Source organism: Acomys russatus, chromosome 15, assembly GCF_903995435.1.
Source record: "Acomys russatus chromosome 15, mAcoRus1.1, whole genome shotgun sequence".
Lineage (NCBI taxonomy): Eukaryota > Metazoa > Chordata > Mammalia > Rodentia > Muridae > Acomys > Acomys russatus.
This window is the reverse complement of record NC_067151.1, coordinates 13,048,526-13,065,959: the sequence shown is the minus strand read 5'-3', so window position 1 is coordinate 13,065,959 and position 17,434 is coordinate 13,048,526. Positions and strand designations below refer to the sequence as shown.

Below are 17,434 nucleotides of genomic sequence, written 5' to 3'. Positions count from 1 at the left end.
ATGAACAAAATTCCCTGTCATCCAGATTGCACTAATGGCGTACAACATGAAGTCAATTATGTGATTAAATACACTATGATAAAGTCATCCTGGCTAACTCTGGAGCCACGTGGGTCAAACTAGAACTGAGTAACAGCAACTCCCCTCTTTTGCTGGACCAAGAGTCAGGAAAGACTCCCACAGACTCCAGGTGTTTCAGACCTGAGGAGTAAGTCCTGTGCTCAAGCCAGTCAGAAAATTACACTTACCAAAGCACTAATCATTTTTCTGCTACTATTGTAAAAAGGGCCATGATGTTGGCTATTGGCAAGGGCTCCAGGTGAGACTGGGAAGTGCGGCTGTCAACAGAAAGAGTACCTTAATATTTATGCTTTTGATGCTAAATAAAGTTTACGTGGCCAACTTAAACATGGTTAATATTTGCTTTATCAGAGTGCTGACTTGTGACTGCTAGGCACTCTAAATAGTCACGTCCCTCCAGCCTTCCAACACTTAAAATGGCCCTTGTGGTGTAACTTAAACAAGATGGCCTCCTTCCCATATGAGTTCAGACCCAAGCACTGCCATTTATGAGCCTGAGAAAGATATCTACACTTTCCGGTTCCCCTTCTTTTCTAAAGTTAAGGTACCAAATAGCACATAATTCCTAACTGTGCTGGATAGTTTTATGTCAGCTTGGCACAAGCTAAAACCATCTGAGAGGAGGGAACCTCAGGAAAATTCCTCTAGAAGATCCAGCCTATAGTGCATTTTCTTAATTAGTGAATGATGGATCAGGGCCAGCCCATAGTGAGTGGTGCCATCCCTGGGCTGGTGGTCCTGGGTTCTATAAGAAAGCAGATTGAGTATGCTATGGAAAGCAAGCTAATAAGCAGCACCATCCATGGCCTTTGCATCAACTCCTGCCTCCAGGTTCCTGCCCTGTTGCAGTTTCTGCCCTGACTTCCCTTGGTGATGGACTGTTATCTGGAATTGTAAGCTGAAATAAACCTTTTCCTCTCCAACTTGCTTTGGACAGGATATTTTATCACAGCAATAGGAACCCTTAAGTAGGACAGAACTCACTAGGCTTGTGCAGCAAGATTCCACCGCAACAATTCTGTTTAAAGAAAAAAAAAAAAAAACTAAAAAACAAACAAACAAAAAAACAAACCCAAGATTGTCACTATAAAGGGCTGGTCACACCATTTGGGTAATAGATGACTACATTGTAATATGGTCTTAATTGAAAACAAACAGGAAACAGTGCATTACTGGAAAGCTGCTTTGACTGATATCTCTTCTGGAGAGTTCTGAGTAGTCGTCTCTTCCTACTCCTCCTCCTTCTCCTCCCCTCTTTCTCCTCTTCCTCCTCCTCCTTCTCCTCCTCTTTCTTCTTTGTCTCCTTCTCTTCCTCCTTCTTCCTCAAAGAAAGTTATTTATTTATTCACTTTACATCCCAATCGTAGCCCCTTCCCTCCTATCCTCTGGGACCCATCTTCCCTTACTCTTTCCCCTCATATCTTCCCCCTCAGAAAAGGAGAACTCCCCCTACCACCCCATCCCAGCACATCAAGTAGCCTCAGGACTGACCGCATCCTCTTTCACAGTGGCCTGGTGAGGCGGCCCAACAAGGGAAGTGATAGAAAAGTAGGTAACAGAGTATGTGTCAGACACAGGCCCTGCTTCTCTTATTAAGGTCACACATGAAGACCATGCTGCCCATCAGGTACATATGTGTCAGGGGCCTAGGTCCATGCATGGTCCCTCTCATATCCTGTTCCTTCTCTTCAACAACTTCTGTTGTCTAATCTATTTTGCCTTCTGAGAGAGATTCAGACATCCTACCTTGGGCCCTCCTTGTTACTCAGCTTCTTTGGGTCTGTGAATTTTAGTATGCTAATCCTATATTATATGGCTAATATCTGCTTGTAAGTGAATACATACTATGTGTGCCTTTCTTGGTCTAAATTACCTCACTCAGGACAATATTTTCTAGTTCCATCCAGTTGCCTGCAAATTTCAAGCTTTCCTTGTTTTTAATAGCTGAGTACTATTCCATTGTGTAAATGTACCACAGTTTCTCTATTAATTCTTCAGTTGAGGGATATCTATAGATTGTTTCCACATTTTGGCTATTATGAATAAAGCTGCTATGAACATTGTTGAGCAAATTTCCTTGTTGTATGGTGGCATATCTTTTGGGCATATGCCCAGGAGTGGTATAGCTGGATCTTGAGGTAGAACTCTTCCCAATTTTCTGAGAAAGCACCAGATTGATTTCCAAAGTGGTTGTACAAGTGTGCACTCCCACTAGCAATGGAGGAGTGTTCCCCTTTCTCCACAGCCTTACAAGCATTTGCTGTCTCTTGAGTTTTTTTTTATCTTAGCCATTCTGATAGGTGTAAGATGGAATCTCAGAGTAATTTTGATTTGCATTTCCCTGATGGATAAGGATGTTGAGCATTTCTTTAAGTGCTTCTTGGCCATTTGAGAATTCTCTGTTTAGTTCTCTATCCCATTTTAATTGGATTATTTGGTTTGTTGGTGTTTAATTATTGAGTTCTTTATAAATTCTGGATATTAGCCCTTTGTCAGATGTAGGTTTGTTGAAGATCTTTCCCCAGTTTGTAGGCTGCTGTTTTGGTCTATTGACAGTGTCCTTATATAGCCTTATAAAAAATGAATTAACTTCTAACCTATCTCTGAGCAATTGCTCACTAGTTCCCCAAAACATTGTCTCACTTTTATAATTATAAATGCACATTAATTCTGAGATCATTTATTTGTGTGGGACTAACATATTCAGCAGATTGCTTTTATCATTATCAAAACCTTTCTTCAAAGTCTTTATGATTTTAACTTTAATCACAATTTTATTACACAAAAGGTTTCCACATAATTAGATACATCTCTACTTTGTGCACAGTTACTCTTACTCCCCATAGAAAGCCGACTTCTGAGCTGCTTATCTGGTGATCACAGGCACTAAAATCCTGACTGTAAAAAAATACATAGTGGTAGAGATGCCTCAGGGATGTAAGTTGGAAGTAGAACACTGGTCCATACCTCTAGCACCCAGTATCAGGAATGTACAAATATCTTGATTCAAAAATACAAAGGAGGGATGGACAATAACAGTAGTCATATATTGTCAATGGAAACAAATAACTGACAGTTATAGTGATCTGCCTGCCTCCTCTGCAGGCATCTTCTTCAACTGACTTCTCTGAAGTTATTGGTGAGGAGCCTGCCCTGAGCTTCCTGTAATAGGTTGCTGATAATGCCAAAACAATGTCTTAGGAATTGGGACATGCCACTTCCAATATTCCTCCCATTCTTTCTATTGTGCCCATTTCTTCTTTAGGAACTTCTGCAATAAAAAATTCCATTATAGTGAGCAGAGTACCATCCATTAAGGAAGGTCTTACAACCTGTGTTAAGTCAGTGATTTCCCGTCCCACCATGTCCACAAAACCACCAAGCACAACATTATAACCATCTTCAGAGGAACTCTGCAGAGTTTTCTCAGCTACCAAAGATCCTTCAACACCTAGTCTTAGTCACTGCAGGCATTCTGAGTCCTCTTTTAATAATTTTTATATCAACTTTCTGATCTACATTAGCAGGCTTTAATGAATCCAAGGCTGGGATACATCAGAACTGATCAGAGCACCCCTGCAATGACCAATGTTTAGCCTATGCCACATCAGTGTACTCAGAGCTTCTCCATCAACATCGTTAGTGATTATAACCAAGGGCTTCCTAGTCATACTGGCTATTTCTAGGAGGTACAATGAACTGGATACTCTAAGTTTTTCTTCAGGTAGGAGAAGATAGGTACCTTGTAAATCAGAGTTTGACCTTTTAATGTATTGATCCTTGATGAAACTTCATGCTGTTAATAATTTCAAATTTATCATTCAGTATTTTTCCACATTTTGCCATGACACACTTTTCCCCAACATTTTTCATTGCATCAGGAATGACGTTTCTATTTTATTTTTTGTCTTCATGTGCAGAAATTTTAGCAACCTGAGCAAATTATTCATGCGTTGTCCCAGGTTTTGACTGCTTTTTCAGTTCAGGCATCGCAGCCCCAACAGCCATGTTATACCTTGCTTGGTTTCCAGTGAATTAGCATCTTTGCTGATCCTCTCCAGAACAACAGTAGTGGGGGTGCTATCCCCAGCCTCCTCAGTTGTGTCATTGGCAATACTTTGAAGAAGTTACCGCTAACAGTTTTATATTTGTCCTTCAAATCAATTGACTTTGCAAAGGTCACACCAGATTTTCTTGCCTGGGGATTTGTTTAGTGCTGTTTATAATCGTTATTCTTCCACTGGCCTCATTGTAAGTGATACAGTCCACACCACGAGCAATAAGGCTCCGGCATTTACACCACATTTTATATCCTTGGCATAAGTCCCAGAAGGACGATGAGTAGTGGGAACATTTCTGCAGGGGACTGGTGGGAGCTCATGAATCGAGTCAGACTGTTACAGTGAGTGAGGGGAGAAGTCTTTAATTTTAAATCTAACTTGACTGAATGGTCTTGGCTACTTTGGGTGGCATCAGCTTAGTTGACTTTGCAGAGCTTTCTGTTTAGATGCATTCACAGTGGCTTATCAGCCTGCACTGTAGACTGGAACATGTATAAAGTGGCATGGTGTGTTGGTTAGGTGCTTTGTTGTTGTTGTTTTTAAAATTTTTTTTTTTCAGCACAAGATAGGGTCATCTGGGGAGAGGGGACCTCAACTGAGAAAATGCCTCCATCATATTGCCTATATACAAGCTGATGGGGGGTATTTCCTTGGTTAGTGATGGATATGGGAGGGCCTAGCCCACTGTGGGAGGTGCAGCTCCTGGGCTGAGCAAGCCATGGAGAGGAAGCCAGTAAGCAGCGTTCTTCGATTTCTCTGCTTTAGCTCCTGCCACCAGGTTCATTGCCTGCTTGAATTTCTGCCTTGGTTTCCCTACATGATGAACTGTAAGCCAGATAACCCCATTTCTCCCATATTGTTTTTGGTCATGATGTTTCATCATGGCAAGAGAAACCAAACTAGGAAGCATGGTGAGGAAGGGCTTCCTTTCATGATGTTTCCTGAGACAGAGATGTAGGAGGCATGATGCAGATGGATCTGTTGGGACTGGGCTCCCCATGAACAGCTTACCTCTCTCTGATTGTGTCCAGTTGTGGTTTTCTGTGGTGTTCTCCATTTCCTGTAAAGAGAGGCTCTTTTAATGAGGGGTGATATGTAGCAAGGAATTATGCTGGTCCAGAACATTCTTTCCTATGGCCCATGACCTCACTGGGTGTCGGAAGTTGCCTATGTTGCTGGTACTAGGCGTGCTTTGCCTCCTACCTGGGTAGGCTTTATATCCAATTGGACAATTGGTGGCTGTCACCATCATGTTAATGCCACTTCTTGCACCTTTACAATTATCTTGCCATGCTGGTAATTATAGGTTCAGCAGCTGTGTAGGATTGTGTAATTGTTTCCCTCCCTTGGCAGCATTCATAGTGTTCTCTGGCAATATGGGAGCTAGACCACAGGAAAGAGGCTTTCAGGTCAGATCCAGCTTAAGCCATCCAAGTTGGGTGTCCTAAGTGTGTGGTTTGTTCAGCTCACCTTCAACCTGAGTGGCATCCAATGGCTACATCATTACTCAACATTGCTTTGGATGTTGCTTGGACTACCCTGAACAACCCTTTGAAAGGAGGTTTCTCATGTCTGCTTTTAGGGTTTTTGATAAGTTATGGTTTGTATGGGGAGTATTGTCAGCCTGACTGGCTTAACTGCCTTTAAGGTATACATGTATGTATACATGTGAGTGTGTATGAATGTACACACATATGTGTGTATGTATACACACACAGCAATGTATATTGTGAATGGTTTTAGGTAAATATAAAACAATATGATACTTTGAGACTTTATGAAGCAACCTTAGTGTAATCTGGATTAACTACTTCTTCTGTATGTTTCTTTAGAGGCAAGATTTGATTTGAGAGAGGCAGGACATGGCAATCTGTGCCATGGCAAGCCTACAGGCTTTCAGAATGAAGTCAGACTTCTAGAAGCCAAATTAGGAGGGTTGTATAAGTTGTTGTAAGGCAAGTTAGGCACTGGTTACAGAGTCTGTTGGAGGTGATTCCATTTAATATGTGGAGATTGTGTGATATAAATGCCTATAAACATCTATACAAGCTACTGCCTGTGTGACCCTAAGTATGCTGACGTTTTCTGGCCTCTTTTGCCAGAGCCTCTGTAAAAAGCAACTCTGCATGAGGACCATCCTTCTATTGCCTGCCTCTGGTCAGCCAGATTTAACCATAGCAACTCCATTTTGATTTTGACAACTTTCACAAAAGTAGGCATAAACAACCAAACAGGAACTCAACTGTTTATCAAATCTGAACAAAGTATAAAACCTGTGAAATGTGCATGGCAACCATTGACAGAATAGGGCAGTCTTTTGTTGTTGTTGTTTTATTGTTGTTTAGCTTTGTTTGGTTTGGGAGTCCCTAATTTGTAGGTTGGCTATTTGGTGCTAATTTCAGTCATGAAGAATGTTCTAGGTCCACAGAGGTTGGATTTAAGTGTAGAATCTCATTCACAGTTGAAAAGGGACTTTCTGGAGGCAGATTGTCTCAAATTCTACCGTCTTTTCATGGATTTGGGGTGTATGTGTTTGGAGAGCCACCTGTCTGCGAGGCTTTTCTGTCAGATTCCACACCCATTGGGAGGAGACCTACATCATATCTAATATGTGATTCTTGTTTCCGTATAGAAGGATGGGCTGGAGTAAAGTAAGATAAGATAAGATATCTTATCTTAGCAAGATAAGAAAAGGAAGTTTACCACTGCCAGTAATTTATTCATAAATCTTTGAAATTAAGTTCAATCCTATGGTTCAAATTGTGCCTCAGTTTATATTGCATCATTGTATTTTTTCCTTTAGTAGACATTTTTCATGTTAAATTTTATTTATTAGATTAGAACATTGTCAAGCTTTCATCCAAACCTTCCATCTCCTGATTGCTAAAAAAGAGTGTTGGACTTGTATCTTTATGGATGTCGAAAAAATTAAGTAATGACTCAGGAATTAAGTAATGGTACAGTTTTTTAATATAATTTTTCCATTGACATTGCCAGCACATTAATTACTACTCGAAGAAGCAGCACAGGCAGACGCATCTCTTTGGAGGAGCCTAAATTGCATATAAGGCCTTCCTTGGTAGTCTCTTTCCTCTTCCTTCTCACTCTCTCAAAAATGTGTCCCAAATAATTACTGTTATTGTTTTGATCAAAAGCTGGAGATAGGCTGTTGAATACTCTTGGTTTGATGTTCCTTCTTCCCTAAAATATAAAGAAGAGAAGGTCATCATCTTAAGGGGGTAGCAACTGGCACCTTATAAAATTAACTCATCCTATGTTCATCATTTGAAAATCAAGAACTATTTAGACTATGAAATTTCAAGATGACAAGAGGAAGCAAAATATTAAAGTATACCTTAAAATATTAAATTAGTAAGTTTGGACTTTGGATGCCAGAGTTCCTTCAATTCAATTTTTAATGCCCCCTTCAATACCTACTATGATAGTCTCCAAAAGTGAGGCCTGAAGCCCCTTCCATCTCTTAGGGACTCAGCCCTTTGCTGCAGACCCAGGGCCCCCCTAATTCTTCCTGGTGCTCTCTCTTAGCCTTTATTTCTAACTCCTTTCCAGTCCTCAGTGACTCAGCTAACTTGCAGCACGTCTCTCTACCAGGACCCACGGCTGCCATGCTAGACAGGACTCAGACAATCATCCCTCCTTAGAGAAGCTTCTTCATGCAGTAGCTAGTAATTAGCACAGAGACTCACAGTTGGTCAATGGGCAGAGAGTGAGAGGCTTGGAGTGCTCAGACCTAAATGTGACACTTGATCATCTCCCGACACCAAGGCTTGGGGAATCTCATCAGGAAAGGAGGTGGCAAGAGCACAAGAGCCAGAGGAGTCGCATTACCTCAAGGAAACCACATCATCTAGATACAACCTGACTAATAGGATATTAACTCACAAAGACTGTGCCAATACGCCTATGCCTATGCCACAAGACCTGCATAGGTTCAAACCAACCAAATCCTAGCACTGGGAGGAGAAGTGGAAATAAGGTCCTACCTCTGACCAAGAAGCAATTTGTAACTGATACTTGCTGGGAAAAGAAAAATCAATTTTAGTAAATGGAGTATCACTGAGTATATCAACCACACTCCAAGGAAGTCTCCATACTCAGGAGTAGTTGGCCAACACAAAATAGATATTCTCTCTCTCTCTCTCTCTCTCTCTCTCTCTCGCTGTGTTTGTGTGTTTTATTTTAGTGTGCCTTTTGTTTTGTTTTGGTATTATTAGTTTTATTTTTATTTCTTTTACTTTTAGTTAGTTTGTTTTATTTTTGGTAGTTTCTCTTTATTGAGAGAGAGACAGAGAGAGAGAGAGAGAGAGAGAGAGAGAGAGAGAGAGAGAGAGAGAGAGAGAGAGAGAGAGAGAGTTGGGTAGGTATGGAAGTAGGGAGGATATAGTAGGAGTTGGGGAGAGGAAAGATTGTGATAAAAATATATTGTAAATTAAAAAAATGTTTAAAAATATAAAGAAGAAATAAAAGGTTATGCCCCATGTGAATAAACTTTACCTTGGCAGATGGGAATGGAATTTTTGTTTATAAATGTAATTAAAGGGAGGGCACCTTCTCTTGCACAGGAACAGGCATCAAGAAGTACCGACCATGTAGGAAAAATAATACTTGAAAAAATACTGACTCGGCTAATGCCTTGGTCTTTCAGCCTCTAGAGGGGTGAGGAATAAAGTTCCATTACTTATGAATCACTAATATAAGGCATTTTCTTACCATAGCTTGAAAAAGGCAGAAATGTATCCTTGTTTACAGCAGTTGACTTTTAGCAAATGGGTATAGAAAGCAGAGTTCTTCATTAGTGTATTCCACAAACATTACTTGAACTTTTGAACCTTGAACTAGATACTGGGGATACATATATTATATCTTCCTCTAACAGTGGTTCTCAACTTGTGGGTCATGACTCCTTTGGGGGTTTACCAACTCTTTCACAGGGGTCACCTAAGGCCATCGGAAAACACAGGTAACCGATAGCAGTATCAAAATGTTAATCCTGCTAAGTTTCATTTCAAGGGGTATTTCCTGTTCAGAGATAGCTGGTTGGCGAAGCATCTGTACTTTGTGTTTTTAATTGTATGTATTATTAGACTGCCATAAACTACTCGAATGTTTCTCCCTGCTGTAGAAGAAGAATTTCCACACAAACCGTCTGAGCATCAATTTCAGTGAGATGTTGATGGTTTGTTGAGCAAACATACACCAAGGCAAGGCTGATTGCAATCAGGGCCACAGAATGGATTCAGGAGCCTAACTGTGACACCACCCTGTTTCTAAGGCATGCCTTTTATAAGAAAAACTGTAATTGGGTGACAACCAAGAAACCAGGTAGGAAGCAAGGGGAGGGCAGCATCACTTCATTTTGACTAGCTAAATATAAGAATAGATTTTGTTCTGAATACATTGTTTCCATGTAGTTAGACAAAGCATTTTAAGATGACTGGTTAGGATATAGGCTTGACGACTTTTCAGTTATGCACTGTTCTGGGAGAAAGGAACATAGCAGGGCGTTGTGGTTTTGTTTAAATAGAACATATATCATCAGTTCAATCAGAACATTCAACAAGTGTTGAATTGTAAGTAAAAGGGATTCAAGCTCCCAGCAGGTGCGGCCTGAGAACGTGAACTTAATTTTACCTTATGATCAAAATGGAAAAATAAAAACAAAATGGCTTCTGTTATGCCAAAGGCCAAAGTAAGTGTTAACAGAGGAACTACACTTTTAAGCAGGTTACAACATTCTTCCCTTTGAGTTTTATCCTAGAGTCAAATCATTGACTCTAAATTATCTCTTATGCTTAGGGATTGTGAAATGATTCATAAAGAGACAAGGGGAGAGACCTGTGGTACCTGTAAATCAAGTAGCTGCTAGAAGGTTAGTCTTTTTTTTTTTTTTTTTTAAATCTCGATTTTATCTGGGACATAAAACGAGCTTTATTTTTTTAGTTTTTGTAAGTTCCCTAAAGGTAGAAGTAGGTAAGAGTTCGCATCATTAAGAAACGTAACCATTTGTCTTTTATGCCAGGAAATATCTTTTGACTTAGCATATCAGCCTGTTAGGTGGGACAACGGGCAGCATATTCTCTTTTGTTACGGCTTCCAGCTGACATTAGGAGGTTGTTATTAGGGCCCAGGAAGGCTGAAACGCTAGTTGAAGACTGGGCAATGGGGCAATTATCAGAAGCATCTGATTAGCTGATCTAGTTGAAAGACAGGGAGCAATCATGTCGGTCTGACTGGTTTACATGAGCTTTCAGGAAGTCCAGAGCTCAGCAGACTGTGGTTCTCAGGTAATGCCTGAATGGAGTCTGTCAGACAAGTGAAAATCTGCTGAAACAAACATAGACTAGGAGCAGAATTAAACTTTTCTAGTAATTGGAGAAGGTGAAGAATCCAAAGACCAGGGAACAATTTCTTTTTCAGGAACAGGTAGACATACTTATCTGGAATCCATTTGAATTGTGGCAGATGGATCCAAGTCATTCTTTGAAGCTTATAGGAATATTTTTAAGTTTATAAAAGGACACAATTTGGTTTGGCAAACAATTTAAAATTTAATTAATGTTAAAGCTTTGAATAGTCTTAAGGTAATTGTACCTCAAATTATTTATCATCATTGAAGTTTATATATTTTTAACCTTTATACCTTGTATTTAGCAATATTGAAAAATTTTTTGATTACCAACATTAAATATATATATTTACATTTACTTTGAGGCGTAGGTGATTGATTACCAGGAGCAGTAAGGTAATTTTTTTTTAGATAAAGGAATAGTAAATAAAAAAATTATTTTCTTCTCATCAAACACACCAGAGACATGAGAAGGATAATTTACAGCAAGAAGTATAATCCAAATATTCTATTTATCAATTAAAATTACCTGTTACCCAGACAGCCATCGCATTATGATCCTGTGGTGTTGACGTCTTCAGTGGGGGGGGGCATGGGTCCCAGTGCAGTGTTAGTTTTTGGCTGCCAGGCTCGGCAAACCTGAGAGGCCTTTCTCTGGGGGAGGAACATGGGAGAGAATGACCTCAGCCTGTCTTAGGCAACGATGAATTCTGCAGGTGTTCTCTTTGCCCACAGTTTAGGCCAGGCCCTAGCAGCTGGCGAGGCAGTGGGGCAGCCTTGTCCGGTGGTTATCATGTCACAACCCAGGTGGAGCCATCAGTGCCCGCCCCATCTATCTTCTTGGAGACCTTAGGGCACTGCTAGGAGCTGGGGTCCCTTTCATAGTAAGATTTTTAAAAAAAAAACTAAACAGTTAAATGCCATATTCAGCCGATCTCTGAAGTGTCTGAGGACAACAAACTGTCACCTATCTTAGGCGTAACCAAGAAAACATAAAGCAAGAGAGTAGATAAAGCGTAATCTTGTAATTAGCTGCATCAGTTCTTGGCACGGCTTTATATATCTGAACTCATTAAAGAAGTTGACCATCCATAAAGTGTCTCGCCATCTACTTGCATTTCCTAGTTATCCCCAACAATCTGCAATAATTTAGTTATTTATTTTTGTTTAATTTTGAAAACAAATATAGGCGGCCAAATGAAACCCATCCTGGCAATCAATCATGATGATAAGCTAGTCATGAATATTAAAAAAATGCAGTCATCCATGAAGCAACTGCCAATCATCCTGCATGTCCTAATCATATTTAACAGTCAATAATAAAATGACAACCACTGAACGAAGCCTCTTCTGCATCAAGATATATAACAACTGACACTGGGACCTTCCTTGATCCCCACATGGCACGTTACCATAGAACATAACAGTTCCCCACATGACCCAGTTTGAAAAAAAAAAAAAAAGCTTTCCTAATAATACTAGTAAAAACTAGAAGGCCAAATATATACATCCTTAAATCTGTCTCTGTTAGCCTGAATAGACCCCATGAACTAGTGATTTTTTTTTTAATGTTGTAACTTCTTAATGTATATATTTTTGTTGTGGTGGTAATTGCCAGGATTTATTGGCATTTGTAAGCTATACAGAGTACACAAGTCTAAGACCAATTGTCCTATCATGTTTCTGTATGATTCATTGACTTCCGGGGAACATAGAGAAACACAAAGCAGCCAGCATGCTTCAATGTCCTAGGGAGTGCTTTGGCTTCCCAAGAATTAAGAGACATACAGTGCCCTAGGAGCCATGGGCTCTAACCTGAAAAACCTACAACATATGTTTCCAAAGGCAGCTAGACCAGAACAATTTATGATTTCCCATAGTTCCTTTTATTTTAAAATTTAATTCAAGCATATCATGCTCTATCTTTAAAGTGAAAACACAGCATTTTTAAGAGTGTTATGCTTCCCATTACAGCCTATAATAAAATTCTCAGAAATACTCCTATGGACCATAGTTTAGAAGTCTAATTAGAATCAGAAATTTTATCATCTAAGGCTTGAACATCAATAGCCAAATTGTCATGTAGCCATCTTTGCCGAGGGAGCAATGTAATCAGCCATGGGGCACTCAAGTTCTAAAAGTCATTGACCTAAACAGGAATATCATTTTCTTCCCAGCTAACAAAGTGATGCATTTGACAATGAGCCACATTAGCCCAACATGCTTCAGTAGTACTTTTTATTAATTTATCTATTTATCAAGATCACATATTAATAAAGACATTTTATAAATGTCTGATAAAATTAAAAATGTCCTATAGTTTTATATATTTAAATATTTTTTAAAAGCTGTTTTTTACAATATCAAAAGTAAGTACGTTTTAAAGAGTGAAGTCACAGAGTATTACCAAAATTTTTACAGGACAAAACCAAATTTTAACAGTGTAAACAATCTCTGAAATCAATTACGAGTGTATTATTCTGATGCTATAAGGTTTGACTGTCAGTAAGAAAAGTTCCAACACACAAATGCATGGAGGTGCAGCTTTAACGCCTCATTAACCAAGCATAGTTTCAAACTCTGCCTCAAATAAAGATTTAAAATTATATCTGATCAGAGAGACATTATGTAAAACAATATTCCAATTTAAAAGTACATTTGAAGACCTGTTTTGGTGGTGTCTCGGTTTTATCAGACTGAGGGGAGGTTAAGGATATGGGGCCATCTCAAAGGAACCTCCAAATGCAGTACAAGAATTGCCACACAAACCACTCAAGCACCAATCTCAGTGAGATATTATTGATGGTTTATTGAGTAAACGCACACCCCAAGGCAAGGCTGATTGCAATCAGCACTACAGAAAAGACTCAGGAACCTAACTGTGACACCACCCTGTTTCTAAGGCAGGCCTTTTACCAGAAAAACCGTAACTAGGTAACAATCAGGTAACCAGGTGGGAAGCAAGGGGAGGGCAGCATTACATCATTTTGACTAGCTAACCACAATAAGCATCATTTTGTTCCAAATACATTGTTTCTAGGTAGCTAGACAAAGCATTTTAAGATGATTGCCTAGGATATAGGGTTGGGGCCTTTCCAGTTTACCACTGTCCTGGGAGACGGGACCATAACAGGATATTCTGGTTTGTTTGTTTGTTTTTAGTAGATCATATATCATTAGTTAAAGCAGAATATTCAACAACTGTTGATTTCTAAGTACAAGGGTATTCAAGCTCCCAGGCAGGGAGAACCTGAATTTAATTTCACCTTATGATCAAACTGGAGACTTAGAAACAAAAATGGCAAAAGCTATATATAATTTGCTGGTACAGTAGTGACACAAAAGTTGTGGGAATAACCAATTACTATCTGATTAGATTTAAGGCCCACTCCATGAGATGGAACCCATGTTTGACACTGCTCAGGTAGTCAAGAACCTTGGAATAGATAGGGGAAACCAAATACTACTGTCCTGCTAAGGAAATATTGCAATATATTGACTCCTCATGACATTTCACTATATTATAGATCACTGTCTTGCTTAGCCCTTGTGCTGGCAACTTTTATGTCAACTTGACACAAACTAGAGCCATTGGAAGCAAGGGAACCTCAACTGAGAAAATACCTTTGTAAGAGCTGGCTGTAGGCAGGCCTGTGGGGATTTTTTTTTTTTAATTAGTGATTGATGGGGAAGTGTCCAACCCCCTGTGGGTTGTACCACTCCTGGGCTGGCGATCCTGAAAGCAGGCTGAGCAAGCCATATAGAGCAAGCCAGTAAGCAGCAATTCTCTACAGGCCTGCCTGTGCCTCAGCTCCTCTCCTCAGGTTTCTGCTTGAGTTCCCGCCCTAACTTCCTTTACTGATGACTGTGCTGTGGAAATGTAAGTAAATAAAACCTTACCTCCCTAAGTTGCTTCTGGTCATGGTGTTTCAAAGCAATATTCATCCTAATGAAGACCGTCATCATTAGAGAAGTGCCTTGGTTTTTAATGCACACTTTCTCTTTGGAAAGTTGTAATTTTTCTCTTCTCTAGGCTAAGCATTATGTGAGTAGCACTTATCCACACAGCTGAATAATATTCAAACATAGTTTTTTTTTTTTTTTTTTTTTTTTTTTTTTTTTTATTAATTTATTCTTGTTACATCTCAATGTTTATCCCATCCCTTGTATCCTCCCATTCCTCCCCCCCCATTTTCCCATTATTCCCCTCCCCTATGACTGTTCCTGAGGGGGATTACGTCCCCTATATATTCTCATAGGGTATCAAGTCTCTTCTTGGCTACTTGCTGTCCTTCCTCTGAGTGCCACCAGGTCTCCCCCTCCAGGGGACATGGTCAAATGTGAGGCACCAGAGTATGTGAGAAAGTCGTATCACACTCTCCACTCAACTGTGGAGAATATTCTGACCATTGGCTAGATCTGGGAAGGGGTTTAAAGTCTACCTCCTGTATTGTCCTTGGCTGGTGCCTTAGTTTGAGCGGGACCCTGGGCCCAAATCTGCCTATCATATTGTTCTACTTGTAGATTTCTAGGACCCTCTGGATCCTTTTATTTTGCTGTTCTCCCATGCGTCTCTCATTTAGAGTCCCAATAGGATGCCTTCCCCTCTGTCCCAGTTTCCTGGTAAGTGAAGGCTTTCGTGGGACATGCCCCTTGGGCTAGTATGCAGATATAAGTGAGTATATACCATTTGATTCTTTCTGCTTCTGGGTTAACTCACTCATTATGATCATTTCTAGCTCAATCCATTTATCCACAAATTTCGGGAATTCCTTGTTTTTAATAGCTGAGTAGTATTCCATAGTGTATATGTACCACAGTTTCTTTATCCACTCTTCTACTGAGGGACACTTAGGCTGTTTCCATGTTCTGGCTATTATGAATAAGGCTGCTATGAACATGGTTGAGCAAATTTTCTTGTTGTGTGCTGGAGCATCTTCTGGGTATATTCCAAGGAGTGGAATAGCTGGGTCTTGAGGAAGCCCTATTCCCATTTTTCTGAGATAGCACCAGATAGATTTCCAAAGTGGCTGTACTAGTTTGCATTCCCACCAGCAATGAAGGAGTGTTCCTCTCTCCCCACATCCTCGCCAGCATGTGGTGTCGCTTGAATTTTTGATCTTAGCCATTCTGATGGGTGTAAGATGGAATCTCAGAGTTGTTTTGATTTGCATTTCCCTGATGACTAAGGAGGTTGAGCATTTCTTTAAGTGTTTCTCAGCCATTTGATACTCCTCTGTTGAGAATTCTCTGTTTAGTTCCAAGCCCCATTTCTCAATTGGGTTATTCGGTTTGGTGGTGTTTAATTTCTTGAGTTCTTTATATATTTTGGATATTAGACCTTTGTCAGATGTAGGGTTGGTGAAGATTTTTTCCCAGTCTGTAGGCTGTCGCTTTGTTCTCTTGACAGTGTCTCCTGCCTTACAGAAGCTTCTCAGCCTCATGAGGTCCCATTTATTAATGGTTGACATTAAGGCCTGGGCCGTTGGTGTTCTGTTCAGGAAGTTGTCTCCTGTGCCAATATGTTCCAGGCTCTTTCCCACTTTTTCTTCTAAGTGAGTTAGTGTCTCTGGTTTTATGTTGAGGTCTTTAATCCACTTGGATTTGAGTTTTGTGCAAGGTGACAAATATGGGTCCAGTTTCATTTTTTTACACATAGACCTCCAGTTAGACCAGCACCATTTGTTGAAGATGCTATCCTTTTTCCATTGAATGGATTTGGCTTCTTTGTCAAAAATCAAGTGACCATATGTGTGTGGATTCATATCTGGGTCTTCGATTCGATTCCACTGATCAACCAGCCTGTTGCTGTGCCAGTACCATGCTGTTTTAAGTACTATTGCTTTATAGTACAGTTTGAGATCAGGTATGGAGATTCCTCCGGAGCATCTTTTATTGTACAAGATTGTTTTAGCTATTCTGGGTTTTTTGTTTTTCCATATGAAGTTCAGAATTGAACTTTCAATGTCTTTAAAAAATTGTGTAGTTATTTTGATAGGGATTGCATTGAATCTATAGATTGCTTTTGGTAGGATGGCCATTTTTACTATGTTAATTCTCCCGATCCATGAGCAAGGAAGATCACGCCATCTTCTCAGGTCATCTTCAATCTCTTTCTTCAGAGTTTTGAAATTTTTTTCATACAAGTCCTTCACTTGCTTAGTTAGGGTAACTCCTAGATATTTTATATTGCTTGTGGCTAATGTGAAGGGTGTGGTTTCCTAATTTCTTCCTCTGCAAGCTTGTCATTTGTGTATAGGAAGGCTACAGACTTTTTTGAGTTAATTTTGTATCCAGCCAATTTGCTGAAGGTGTTTATCAGCTTTAGGAGTTCTCTGGTGGAGTTTTGAGGGTCACTTATGTACACTATCATATCATCTGCAAAGAGGGATAATTTGACTTCCTCCTTTCCCATTTGGATCCCCTTGATCTCCTTTTGTTGTCTTATTGCTCTGGCTAGAACTTCGAGTACTATATTGAAGAGATATGGAGAGAGTGGGCAGCCTTGCCTTGTTCCCGATTTGAGGGGAATTTCCTTGAGTATCTCACCATTTACTTTGATTTTGGCTATTGGCTTGCTGTATATAGCCTTTATTATGTTGAGGAAAGTGCCTTGTATCCCCGATCTCTCTAAAACTTTAAACATGAATGGGTGTTGAATTTTATCAAATGCTTTCTCTGCATCCAAGGAGATAATCATGTGGTTTTTTATTTTCAGTTTGTTTATATGATGGATTACATTGATGGATTTCCGTATATTAAACCATCCCTGCATGCCTGGAATGAAGCCTACTTGGTCATGATGAATGATATCTTTGATGTGCTCCTGTATTCGTTTTGCAAGTATTTTATTTAGTATTTTTGCATCTATGTTCATAAGAGAAATTGGTCTGAAATTCTCTTTCTTTGTTGAGTCTTTGTGAGG

At 39.7% G+C, this 17,434-nt stretch overlaps 1 pseudogene; it reads right to left on the bottom strand.

The window, feature by feature from the left end:
* Window positions 1-3,611: 3,611 nt before the first annotated feature.
* Window positions 3,612-4,285, bottom strand: LOC127199615 (60 kDa heat shock protein, mitochondrial-like; annotated as a pseudogene).
* Window positions 4,286-17,434: the final 13,149 nt, after the last annotated feature.